Raw genomic sequence first — 12,419 nt, 5'->3', positions numbered from 1 at the left:
CCCCTCCCTGCCTGGCATGAAGGCACGTTCCTGGTGTCTGAGGTTTTATAATAGATACATGGACCCAGCAGGTCCTCCAATGAGGACTCTATTAAGGGAGGAAGGTAAGAGGTGAGTGGAACTTCCTCAACAGATGGAAACAGGAAGGAGGTTTTCCCACCATAGCCCTCGACTTGAATTTGACCGAAGTTCTCAATTTATAAACACCCACTGAGGGTTCTACTTAAAATTCTCTCAGCTACCTCACTGTGTTTTGTAGTGATCTCTGAAAGAGGTTCACCAGTCTGTCTCTAGCAGCTCCTACCACCTCCCGAAGATCGCCACTGCACAGCCAGTGAGGGGGAGTCTAGCATTTACGAGTGACCGAGGAAGCAATGAATCCTCGCTGATAACTGACGCTCTGCCCCTGGGAAGGATCTGCTTTCTCGGGGAGCACATTTAACCAATCGCCGAGGCTGCTGGTGAGCAAAGCTGTCTGCTGCAGTGGTCGATCATTTCAGCATTTATGAAAACAGCTAGATGGAGAATCACACTCAAATTCACAAAAAATAATCCAGCAGGGGAACTCCGACGCTAAGAATAACTATCTGGCATTGCCCTTAGCATTCCAGTGTCTTCCACAAAAAGAGGCTACAGGGCTAACTGTGTATTGAAAGCATGGCTGGGTGTGCGCTCTCTGTCAATGGCCCTGAGTTTTCAGCGCAGGCTCTCGGCTCTTTTCAGCATTACACATCTGAGTGCATGCACACTGTTGTCAGAGCTTCAGATCTTTCTCAGGTGACTCACAGAGACCTAACCTCTCCAACTCCTTTCTGCCACCTGCCTTCTTTCTGAAGACCACGATCACTGCTTTTTTTTTTTTTAGGGGCTCATACAACTCTCATCACAATCCATATACATACATATATCATTTGTACAAAGCACATCTGTACATTCTTTGCCCTCATCATTTTCAAAGCATTTGCTCTCCACTTAAGCCCTTTGCATCAGGTCCCCCCTTTTCCCCTCCCTCTCCGCTCCTCCTCCCTCATGAGCCCTTGATAATTTATAAATTATTATTATGTCCTATCTTGCCCTATCCGGCGTCTCCCTTCACCCCCCTTTCTGTTGTCCATCCCCCAGGGAGGAGGTCACATGTAGATCCTTGTAATCTGTTCTCCCTTTCCAATCCACTCACCCTCTACTCTCCCAGTATCGCCCCTCACACCCCTGGTCCTGAAGGTATCATCCACCCTGGATTCCCTGTGCCTCCAGCTCCCATATGCACCAGTGTACGTCCTCTGCTCTATCCAGTCCTGCAAGGTAGAATTCGGATCATGGTAGTGGTGGGGAGGAGTGGAAGGAAGCATTTAGGAACTGGAGGAAAGCTGTGTTCTTCATTGGTGCTATGTCACACCCTGACTGGCTCGTCTCCTCCCCTAGACCCCTCTGTGAGGGGATCTCCAGTGGCCGACAAATGGGCTTTGGGTATCCACTCTGCAATTCCTCCTTCATTCACTATGGTAAGATTTTTTTTTTTTTTGATGATGCCTTGTGCCCAGCTATCAAAAGAGATAGTGTCTGGGGTCTTAAAGGCTTGAAGGTGAACAAGCAGCCATCTAGCTCAAAAGCAACAAAGCCCACATGGAAGAAGCACATCAGCCTATGCGATCACGAGGTGTCAAAGGGATCAGGTATAAGGATCACTGCTTTTTAATGACAGGTTTTTTTAAATTGGGCTGCAGAAAACTGTTGGTAGCATTAGCATATCAGTAGTGTGGCCAACGGAGCAGTTCTGTAACAGCCATGCTGACTGCCTGTCCCATGGTGGAATAGGGCCAGACCAGTCACTATTCACTTCAGAACGGAGACAATTAAAGCATTAATTCCAAACCCACGTGGGGTTGAAAATATTTACACTAGCATTGGTTGTGCCTGTTTGAACATGTAGTGGATAAAATGTGTTTGCCCATTTCACCTTCCAGCTATTAATGTTTAGTGCTTTAACTTAGGTTGGAAAAAACAGGTAGAAACAGAGTTCCCAGCCAGATGTAAGTGAACAGTAGATTGTTAGCGGATTGCGATGTTTTGTCTTTGAGTTTTGTAATTTGCTTTCAGCTATGTATGTGGGCAATAGTTTTGTAATGTAAAGTACCTGCCACACAGGTGGCGATTGTAACCAGTTTTACATGTACCATGCAGTGGCATGCACAAATCACGACAATCTCAGAGCAGAGTCTTAATTGTGTTGATGGTTTTGAGAAACAGAAATTGTAACCTGTGCGTCATTTCTGAATAAAGCACATCTTCCAGAGGCCCAGCCAGCATTACAGTGGCCTGACAGACTGTAGGTCAGGAATGGGACATTGATCTAAGGGGGAGGCTGCAAATACAACATGGAAAAGAGGCCAGAAGTTAGGGGAACAAATCAGGAACAGAAAGAGGAAGAGGGGAAATATTCAACTGTTTATATTCTTTAAAAAAATTTTTTTAATGGGGGCTCATAACAGCTCTTATCACAATACATATATACATCCATTGGGCCAAGCATATTTGTACATTTGTTGCCATAATCATTTTCAGAACATCTTCTTTCTACTTAAACCCTTGGTATCAGCTTCTTATTTTTCCCACTCCTTCCTCCAACCTCCATCCCTCATGAACCCTTGATAATTTATAAATTTTTTTTTCATGTCTTACAATGTCCCATGTCTCCCTTCATCCACTTTTCTGTTGTCCGTTCCCTAGGGAGGTGGTTGTATGTAGATCATTGTGGTGGGTCCTCCTTTCTCCTCCACCTTCCTCTTCCCCTCCTGGTATCGCTACTCTCGTTATTGGTACTGAGGAGTTGATCTGTCCTGGATTCCCTGTGTTTCCAGCTCTGATCTGTACCAGTGTACATCCTCTGGTCTAGCTGGATTTCTAAGGTAGAATTAGGATCATGATAGTGGAGGGGAGGAAGCATTAAAGAACTAGAGGAAAGTTTTATGTTTCATTGGTGCTATACTGCACCCTGACTGGCTCATCTCCTCTCCCCTCATTGTTTTCTTAAACAGTCTTCAAGTACTTAAGTTTTTAACCCATATAAATGAACTTCACATGTGTTTTATTTTTAAAAGCTTTCTTTTTCTAAATAAAAATCATAATTACTGTCATTAATTTGTTTCCAACTCAGTGGCATATATGTGTGTATATATGATTATTTTCCTTTACTCAATAGTATTTTAAAATCTATAACATTGGATAGATTGTTGATACTATTATAAGCATTGCCAAATGTCTCAAGGTGGTCACTTAAATTATTTCTCTACAAGGTGATAATGCCACTTCTAAAGTGGAAAATGTATATGTGTATATATAGATATTTGCTTTAGATATATTAATGGATTTTGAGCTCACACTTAATTGTAAACCCTAATGTAAGATCAATTAGTTTTTACGATATGGCCCTGCTCAATACGTACCTTTATGAAGTGATCACGGAAGATAGGAGTGCTGTAGTAAAGTGTGGTAAAGGAATCAAATGGTGACTGGCTAGCAGAAAGAATACAAGCGAGTACATGAAAAAAGCTCTTGGTTGGTGGAGCTTCCGTAGTCTACATTACCCCCACCCTACCCCACCCTCTCGAGGCAAGCATCAAGCAACTTACTCTGAGCTAGTGCACCCAGTGGCATTGCCTGGAAAGGTTCTCTCTGGTCACAGTGAATTTTTTCATAAAAGAGGTTCTGCTGGAATCAAAGTATTTTGTGATGGCTTATTTGCAGCTGTGAAATTTAGTTTTCTGTTCAGGAAAAATGCCACAGTAACTGTGTGATGGTGAACACAGCTTACAAGGACAGCGCTATGGGGGAAAACGCAGGTGTACAAGTGGTTTTCTCATTTCAAAAAAGGTAAAATGTCAATTGATGACAAACTTCATTCTGGATATCCATCAACTTCCTGAACGGACAAATATGCTGACAAAATTTGTGCACTTGAGTTTAAAGACCAACAATGGACCACTGAAGAGATGGGGATACTATCTGGATTATCTTGGACCTCCATTTGTGAATTTTAATGGAAAATTTGAGAATTAAAATCTGGGAAATGATAAATTCATGCCTCGGGTTCTGACTAAGGGGAAGAAGAGTATCAAGTGGAAACATGCCAATCCTTTGCAAGACCACCTCCAAAGTGGCCCAGACTTTCCCCCCCAAGGTCATTACTGGTGAAGTTACAGGGTGCTATGCTTACAACCCCAAAAACAAACATCCATCAAGCCAATGGAAAATGTCATGTATCACCTCACCCAAAAAAAGCTCATCAAGTAAAATAAAAAATCAAGATGATGCTCATTTGTTTTTTGGATGTGAGGGGGATATTGCATTTGGAGTTCGTCCCACCAGGCAGACTGTTAATAAAGCTATTTATTTAGAGGTTCTAAAAAGATTGTGTAAAAGTGGCAACAAAAAAGGCCTGGTTTATGGCAGACTGGGCACTGGTCTTGCCACCACGACAATGCACCTACTCATGCAGCCATCTCAGTCCACCAGTTTTGGGCAAAAAAACAGCATGCCTCTCTTGCCCCGCACGCCTTACTTGCCTGATGTCGCTCCTTGTGACTTCTTTTTGTCTCCGTTAATGAAGAGGGACATGAAAGGACAGCATTTGATGTCATAGATGTGGTGAAGAAAAAAACAAGGGAGGTGTTGTCAGCCATCCAAGCAGATGAGTTTGAAAAATGTTTCCAAGAAAGGAATTGCAGATTTGACCAATGTATTCAGAGTTATGGGAAAACCTTTGAAGGTGATAAGGTTATTTTGTTAAAAAAATTAAATGCATAACTTTGAAAAAATTCCCCTTTTTGGGGGGTGGAGAGGGTACCCCATCATGGCAACTAAAGCTTGTCTTAAAATAAGTAGCCATCTAAGTGAGGTGCCAGCTAAGGCCACATGGCAGTAGCCCCCAAACTGGTGTTATCCAAGGATTTTAAATAATAAAATCCAAGTCCAGAGGAGGGAATTGTATTAGAACTTAAATTCTAAGCATCTGGTATGTAAAAGGAGATGGATGACTCTGAAAGCCCCAAATCCATGAGCAGGATTCCCATGTGGATTAAGCTTCCCTTGAACTCTCCCAGGCCACTGACGTGTACAGTCTTCCCCTCAGACAACACTAATTTGGAAGTAGATTACTGCAGGTATCATTATGTTAAAATTTAGCATATCAACATTTGATTTTCCTTTCGGCCCATTTCTAATTTGTTCTAGTTTCTATTATCTCTGCTTTCTTTTGGATAGAATATTTTTTCTTTCTGTGTTTGACTTTCTTGTCATTGTTAGAATTTTTATATGATTTTCTTTATATGAAATCCAGGCTAAGTAATACATAGAAACAGTCACTAGATTCATAGTTCCTTGGGGTTATGGCAAGGAAGAGTTGGGGTTTATGGGAAACTAAGAGTGGCTACAAGAATTAAGAAAATGTTTTAAAATTGTCTGTGGTGATGATTTCACAGCTCTTTTTAATATAATTAAACCACTAAATGATATATGTGAATTGTATGTCAATAATACTGTTAGAAAAAAAGACTTACAAACAAAAAATCAAAAGGATAACTCAAAGGCTTACAGTTCTTTTCCATGAAGCGACAGATTTAAATATTCTCAGTTAAATCTATTTCAGGGCGCATAATCGTCTTTTTATTAATGTGCTTGGAAATTTTGAGTTTTGTGTACTGAAAAGTGAAACAGGATCCATGCCTCACATCATTCACAAAATTTCAGACCAAAATATGAACAATGCAACCATAACATGATTAGAAGAAAATGCAGGGCAACACTAGCAGGGTTAGATTTATTTGGTAATTGTGTGTTGGGTGAAATATTAGAGAGCAAATTCGTTTTCCATTCCGTGTTTTGTTTTTGTAACATTCGCTGCATTTCCCTCGATATGACAGCACTCCTCACTGCCCTCACGAGCTCCCTTTATGTAGCCGTCCGTCTGTGGTGCCCTCTCTGCCTCCGGGCTCGTGTGGGGCACATGGTGTCCTTTTTGGTCAACTGTATGAGCTGCTGTGAGAAATGAGTTCTTCACGGGTTTTATTGTTCACTGTAGGCCTGTCTGCTGTTTGCTGAAGGGTATTCCTCCGCGATGGGTTCCGTTCTGGGTTTGAAAGGTGCCTAAGGGCCACAGTCTCAGGAGTTCCACCCGTTCTCCATCAGACCCGAAAGTCTGGTCTGGTAATAAACCTTTAATTGTGTTCCACATTTGTCTCGTCCTCTCCTCAAGGCCTTCTGTAGTCCTGATCAGAGTAGTCAGTGGTGGTAGCCATGAGCTGTCCAGTTCTGCTGAACTCAGGCTTATGGAAACAGATATTTGTGTAGTCTATTAGTCCACTGGACTAATTGTTTCCATTGACCTTGGAATTTTCACCACTCTTCTTGCCTCTAGATGGAAGAGACCAGTAGTTGCACTTTAGATCGCTGTTCATGAGCTTTTAAGACTATAGCTGTTAGTTATCAATATGGGATATAGATCATTGTCTTTGTGAACTCTAAGTTTTGTGCTGCGTATCAACAAGAAGAAGAGACAGTAGTTGCTGAGACTGCTCATGTACAAGCAAAACCTTATTATTTTTTTTGCTTGGCTGAGATGTCTAGGGTCATAGTTATGGACCATAATTGTCCTAATATTATACTTCTTTTGTACTTTCTAGTTCATTGTGTACTACGTATGTTCTTGGGATTTTCCAAGTAGCCATTCAAAGTACAGTCAAAGGTTTCTGTTCTCTTAGAGCAACAGAGGAAGAGAGAAACTCAAGAATAAGAGGAGGATATGGAATGTGTAGCAAATTACTTCATGAACAACTGCCCTCTTGGCCATGAAACCAGAAGAACTGGATTGTACCCAACTACCATCACTGAACATTTTGATCAAAGATTTTACAGAATTATCTTGATCACAGGTGTGGAAATACAGAGCAACATTTCACATACCCATGGAGTTCAGAATTTCTGGAACCATGGAGGTCTGATGAACCCTCAAAACTGTTGCCTTGATATAATCTCCAAACCTTAAACCAAAAACATCCCTGCAGTCTTCTTAAAATCAGCCAAAGGTTCAGCTTAACTTGTGAAGACTGTCTGCTGCGATCATCGTTAATACCTATTTATGTGGGAACAAATTAACAAGTTGAAAAATTAGAGAGGAAATTTAGGAGCAATGAGTTTATGTAAATAGGGTAGGAAAAACTTAGAAAATGAGAGTGAGAAAAGTTGCACAAGTAAGAAAGGTTATCAATGTCACTGAATTGTACATGTTCTAGACTTCCCTCCTGAATCTACTAACTATCCATCTCTGCACAGTGTACCCACCTCAGCATGTACTCCATGTGCCCACTGGTACCTACATCATCTGGGCCTTGGTGTGATAAATAGTCCCGATTTATGTGCTGTGCTTTGCACACGTGTTATGAAGATATGTCAGGTGAGTATATTGAGGAATTGATCCATGCTTTTGGCTTATTAACTGAAGGGTGGAGTAGAAGGATTTCATTCGGGAGGTGTTTCCTAGAAAGGGGCACATGCCATCTCTGTGACTTACTCTTTAAGGGTTCTGTGTGACAGTGAGGCTCCCCGAGGGTAAGAAGTCAAACCTGTCTGGAGAGCAAAAAAGCAGGAGCAGAAGGAGGGTGGGCCGAGCAAAGGCTTTGATTTTTTTCAGGAGTGTATTCTGCTCAGGAAGTGGGTGGTTTCTTTATGTGGACACCTGCTGCAGTGTACTGTTTTTCAAAACACAGGGTTGCAGGGAGAGCCTTACCCACAATATAATTTCTATATATACCAACACGTAGCATATGTACAGTCCTCTTGGTGTTTATATATGCACATCATTTCTGATTTATTTTCCTTTTGCTCAAAATACATGATGTCTCCCGGTTTTGTTTTCTAATTTAACATGGTGCTCTGTATGGGTGGTGTGAACTATAATTTTATCTTTACATTCTGTGAGGTCTGCAATGTTGGGTTTAAGATCGAAAAGATTATCATCTGGATAGTTGGTCAATAAGAGCTAAAGCTACAAGGTGTTTACTGATGAGTCAAAGGTTAAAGTTACGTTTGCGCCTCTTTCTTTTAAAACAAAGATTTTGCTCCATTTCAGTTTTTTTTCTTTTAATTTCATTGTAGAGTGAAAAGTTGCTGTTTCATTTTCCTGGATGGTGGATAAGGCCCTTAGGACTGACTCCCCCTGGTTCCGTCGCCTCCCCCTGCATTCGTAGTATCATGTCTCCTTTTCCCTGTGAGCCTCTCAGAGTCACAGAGCTCAGGAGATTGCTGTCTCTTCGTAGGTCAGGGCACTTCCTCAGAATCTGTTCTCCCACAGCTTCACCTGTCTTTTCTGATTAACCTACCCGCGCTCCCAAAACAATGTGTTTAGTCCGTGCATGTTGCATGCATGAAGGAAAGAGTTTCTTGAGTAAAAATCTTGGGGCTTCTTCATTTTCATGTTCCTGTGCATAGTGAGACCTAGCACATTGATCCGCGTGTGCCGAGTAAGCAAATGAACGGTAAGGAGAGCAATGAGCTTGATTAGCGATATAGTAGAAAGGGCTTTGAGCTTTCTCAATTCCTACCACCGTCCTCTACATTCTGTCTGGGATTCATTGTCAAGGGAGCTGACTTCGCAAAATGGGAAATAAGCCATATAATAGACTCTATACTGACAGCAAACACTCTTTTGCCCATGAGAGGCTGAGTTGGAACCTACATCTGGGGACAGAACCCCAGATGTGTTCTCCTCTTCCTTGTCAGCACTGGTGATGGATGAAATACCTATAGCAGAGGTGCTCTGTACTCTCCCTAAGCTGGAAAAGGCACCGAACTCCCCTTCCCTCAACGGACAGACAAGGGAATTGAGAGGCCACATTCTCTCCTGCACCAGGACGGACTTATGGTCAAAGCCAGAAAATATTCGGACAAGTAGAGGGACAGAAACAATTATAAAAAATAACCAAATCCAAGTTGAAGAAATTTTAGATGAGAAGTGATTTAAGGAGTCTTGAGATTTGTCTGCAGATAAATGGAGAAAATGAAAGCAGTAGGGCTGGTGAGCAGTCACCTATAAATTATATTTAAGTAACTTTCCTTTTTTTTCTTTTAAAAAATATTTTATTAGCTGCTCTTACAGATATTATTACAATCCATAGTTCCATTAAGTAACTTTTCAAATATAAATCATGTAGTTACATAAAATCATTTTGATTTTATTATGTTAATGTTAATAAATTTTAATTTTCAGGTTCACATGCCTAAAGGTCTCAAGGCTCTTAAACACAAAATAATCAAAAGCTAATTAATCACAACAGGGCAGCTTTCTCAAATAACTCCAGAAACAATTACAATTAAGAAACAATGTTCTATACAGAAAGTATAAGAAAAATACACAAACAAGATATCTCGTTGCAAGTTATAAAAACCAAAAAGGAAAAACAGGGAAAATCCGAGGTCCCCCTGTTACACTGATTCTCTTAACATCATTAGCTCATGATTCATACATCTATTATATTAGTATTTCCTTCCAACTTAGTGCAATTTTGAAATCTGCCAAGCGTGCCTTTTTCTCGCCACATGCCTGATGGGACACTAATAGAATCAGGAGGTTCAAAGGCCTGTACAGCGACCTAAGACCTTGCTCCATCTGTTAGTGTTGTTCGCTGCCCTCAAGTACGTTTAACTCATTGGGTTATGTGCCACTGAGTGAAATACGGGCCAGTTTCGCACCGTCTTTGGAATCACTGTCCTTTTGGAGCCCATTGTTGGAGCCACTGTGCAGGTGTTCCTTGCTGAGGGTCTTCATCTTTTCACTGACACTCTACTTCAACAAGCTTCATCTCCTCCCTTCTGGTAACCTGTCCAAAATGCACGAGACGAAATCTCACTGTTCTTGCCTCTGAGGACCACTCTGACTTTGTCAAAGACAGATTTATGTGTTCTTTTGGCAATCTGTGGCATATTCAATATTCTTTGTCAATGCCATAATCCTAAGGCTTCAGTTTTTCAGTGTTCTGTTTTCATCGTCCTGCTTCCGAACGCATCTGAGACAGGTCAATCTACTGTGACTTGGGTAGTTCTCAAGGTGAGGTCGTTTGCAGGAGATTTGCCCCATGTGTACACATCTGTTCATCAAAACCTTTTCCATATATTGCTTCAACAAGTTTCAGATCTATCTAAATCAACTCGCAAGCCCTCTTTTCTCTTTATGTATGATATCAAAGGGCACTCTAGCCAAATGCTGTATGGGGCTCATCCATACAGTAATGGAGCCACACTAAGCAGTACGTGTGGGGCAGGAGTCAGCACTATTAGTTAGTGTTAGGAGCTAGAAACCCAACTTAAGCAGAAAAGGACTTTCCATTGCACACATAAATAGGATGGTCAACGAGTGGGCTGGCTTTTGAAATAGCTAGATCCAGGTCACCCTGCTAATTAGATGCAGAGCCAAGACCAGAATTTACTTCAGGTTCTCTGAGTCTCTGGGCAATTCTGTTTCCATTTCATCCTGTTACCTTTATGCTGCCTCAATCAACATCAGCTGAATTAAAATCAAAAGGAAACAAGAAGGGCATATTTCCTTTTTTGGGTCATTCTGATTTTACCTCTCCAAACCTGCACCACTCTTGTTTATAAAGGGAACTAGCAAAGACATTTGGACCTCCACAAAGGAGAAAATTATTGCCTACTACTATTCTCCTTACCTATACTCCACCTGTCTCTTTAGTTAAAGTAGAGGTTCTGCCCTCTAATCATTTGTTCATCTAAATATGCTCAGCATTTGGGATGCAACTATGATAAAGGTAGTAACAGTGGGTGATAAGGACATTTCAAACATGGGGCCTGATAAATGTACAAATATGAATACCTTTGTTTATCCATTCTTTCACTCAACAAGCATTCACTAAGTCCACACTAGTGCCAGAGCCCTGGTAGGTGTCTCTGGTGGGCACAGAAGATTAAAAGAGATGTGCAGAGCTGCAGGTAGTCCAGGAAGGCCAAAGCTCAAAGTAGGTGTGGGACGATGTGAGAGGTAATGGGGAAAGGCAGGCCAGTGTCCGCTCACCAGAAGTGCAGGGAAGCGTGGCGCAGGTGTGGCACACCTACACCGTGTGATCTGACTGTAGGTATGTAGGTTAGGTTGACGAGGGTAGGGGTTTGAGCCAGGAAAACCACTTGGCGACTAAGGAGCAGTCTTCTTAGGGGAGAAGATGGCTGATGTAATCAGCAGAGGCAGTTGGGATTTAAGGAAACTAGATTCAAGACAGACTTTTTCCAAAGCAGTTAGCGATTTACCTAATGAGAGGAATGAAGGAGAGGACGGGCTTTCTTTGGGACCTAGATGATCGGTGAGGTTGTTGACTAAGATCGGGATCTCAGGAAAAGGAGCAAAATATTATTCATGCTGTGTTCACAACACCCAGAATGGTGCCCAGCACATAGTAGGTACTTAGCGGAAAAATATTGTAAAGAGGACAATACAGAGCATCTGTCCTAATCCAGGGCCAGGGGAGGCCAGCCTCCTTAAAGAAGTTCTATTTGGTCTAAGATGGAAGCAAACCAGGGAAGATAGAGTGGGTTTTTGTCTTGTCTGGTTTCATGTGAACTCAGTCTTGGGTTCAATGGCCCTTTGGTTTTGGGTGCCGCCGCAGCCTTCATGGCAGTCCTGGCGTTGCCTCCTCCGCCGTAGAAGGCCATGGGTGGCCAGGGTGAGAATAAAGATCATGGCTTTCATAGTAACTAGTACCCAGCTACTTGACCTACTTGGCCACAGAAAATGCCCTCCGGTGTCACTGTTGCCTCATTCACCACCCTGGACCACTTAATCTGTGGGTATTTCCCTGAACTGTGCCAGGGTCCCATGATGGGAAGGCTTTGCAAGTTGTTACAAAACCTAAAGAGTTCAAGAAGAAGCAACGTTTTGAAACACGCTTTAGAGTAAAAATGTGCATATATATTGGTCTTAGAAGAAGTGCAGTCAGGATGGTCTTTAAAAATCAGTATCCAGTAAAGGACATCAGGGAGGGTAGCACAGAATATCACCGACAGCCAGGGAAACCTTCACTGAGATGGATCAACATAATACCCTCAAAGCCAGACTCAGCATACCAGTAGTGTGGTTGTGAAGACAGAATAGGAAAAAGTTTGACATTCCATCTCTCCTTTTGAGTCTCTCTGTCTCCCAGGCTGCATGGAATTGGAGGATGCTTCCAGGTAGAATTCACAATATTGTGAAATAGGAAGAAAATTAAAAGTAAACATTGAGGACAAATCTAGTTTTAAAAAGTTGGATGACTTAAATGAAGTTATTTCCAACCAAGTACACATTTATAATGAAAGAAAAAGTACTTCGGAGGGACATTAAAAAGAAAAAAATCTTGAATATCTCAGAAAGTTCGATAACTTTG

General features: G+C 41.8%; 1 protein-coding gene across 3 annotated transcripts in view; it reads left to right on the top strand.

Annotated features, from left to right (window-relative positions):
- Positions 1 to 12,419, top strand: part of FARS2 (phenylalanyl-tRNA synthetase 2, mitochondrial) — a 605,344-nt gene that overhangs the window by 300,616 nt on the left and 292,309 nt on the right. The window lies entirely within an intron of this gene.

The sequence above is a fragment of the Tenrec ecaudatus genome, chromosome 7 (assembly GCF_050624435.1).
Source record: "Tenrec ecaudatus isolate mTenEca1 chromosome 7, mTenEca1.hap1, whole genome shotgun sequence".
NCBI lineage: Eukaryota > Metazoa > Chordata > Mammalia > Afrosoricida > Tenrecidae > Tenrec > Tenrec ecaudatus.
This window is presented reverse-complemented; position numbering and strand designations above follow the sequence as displayed.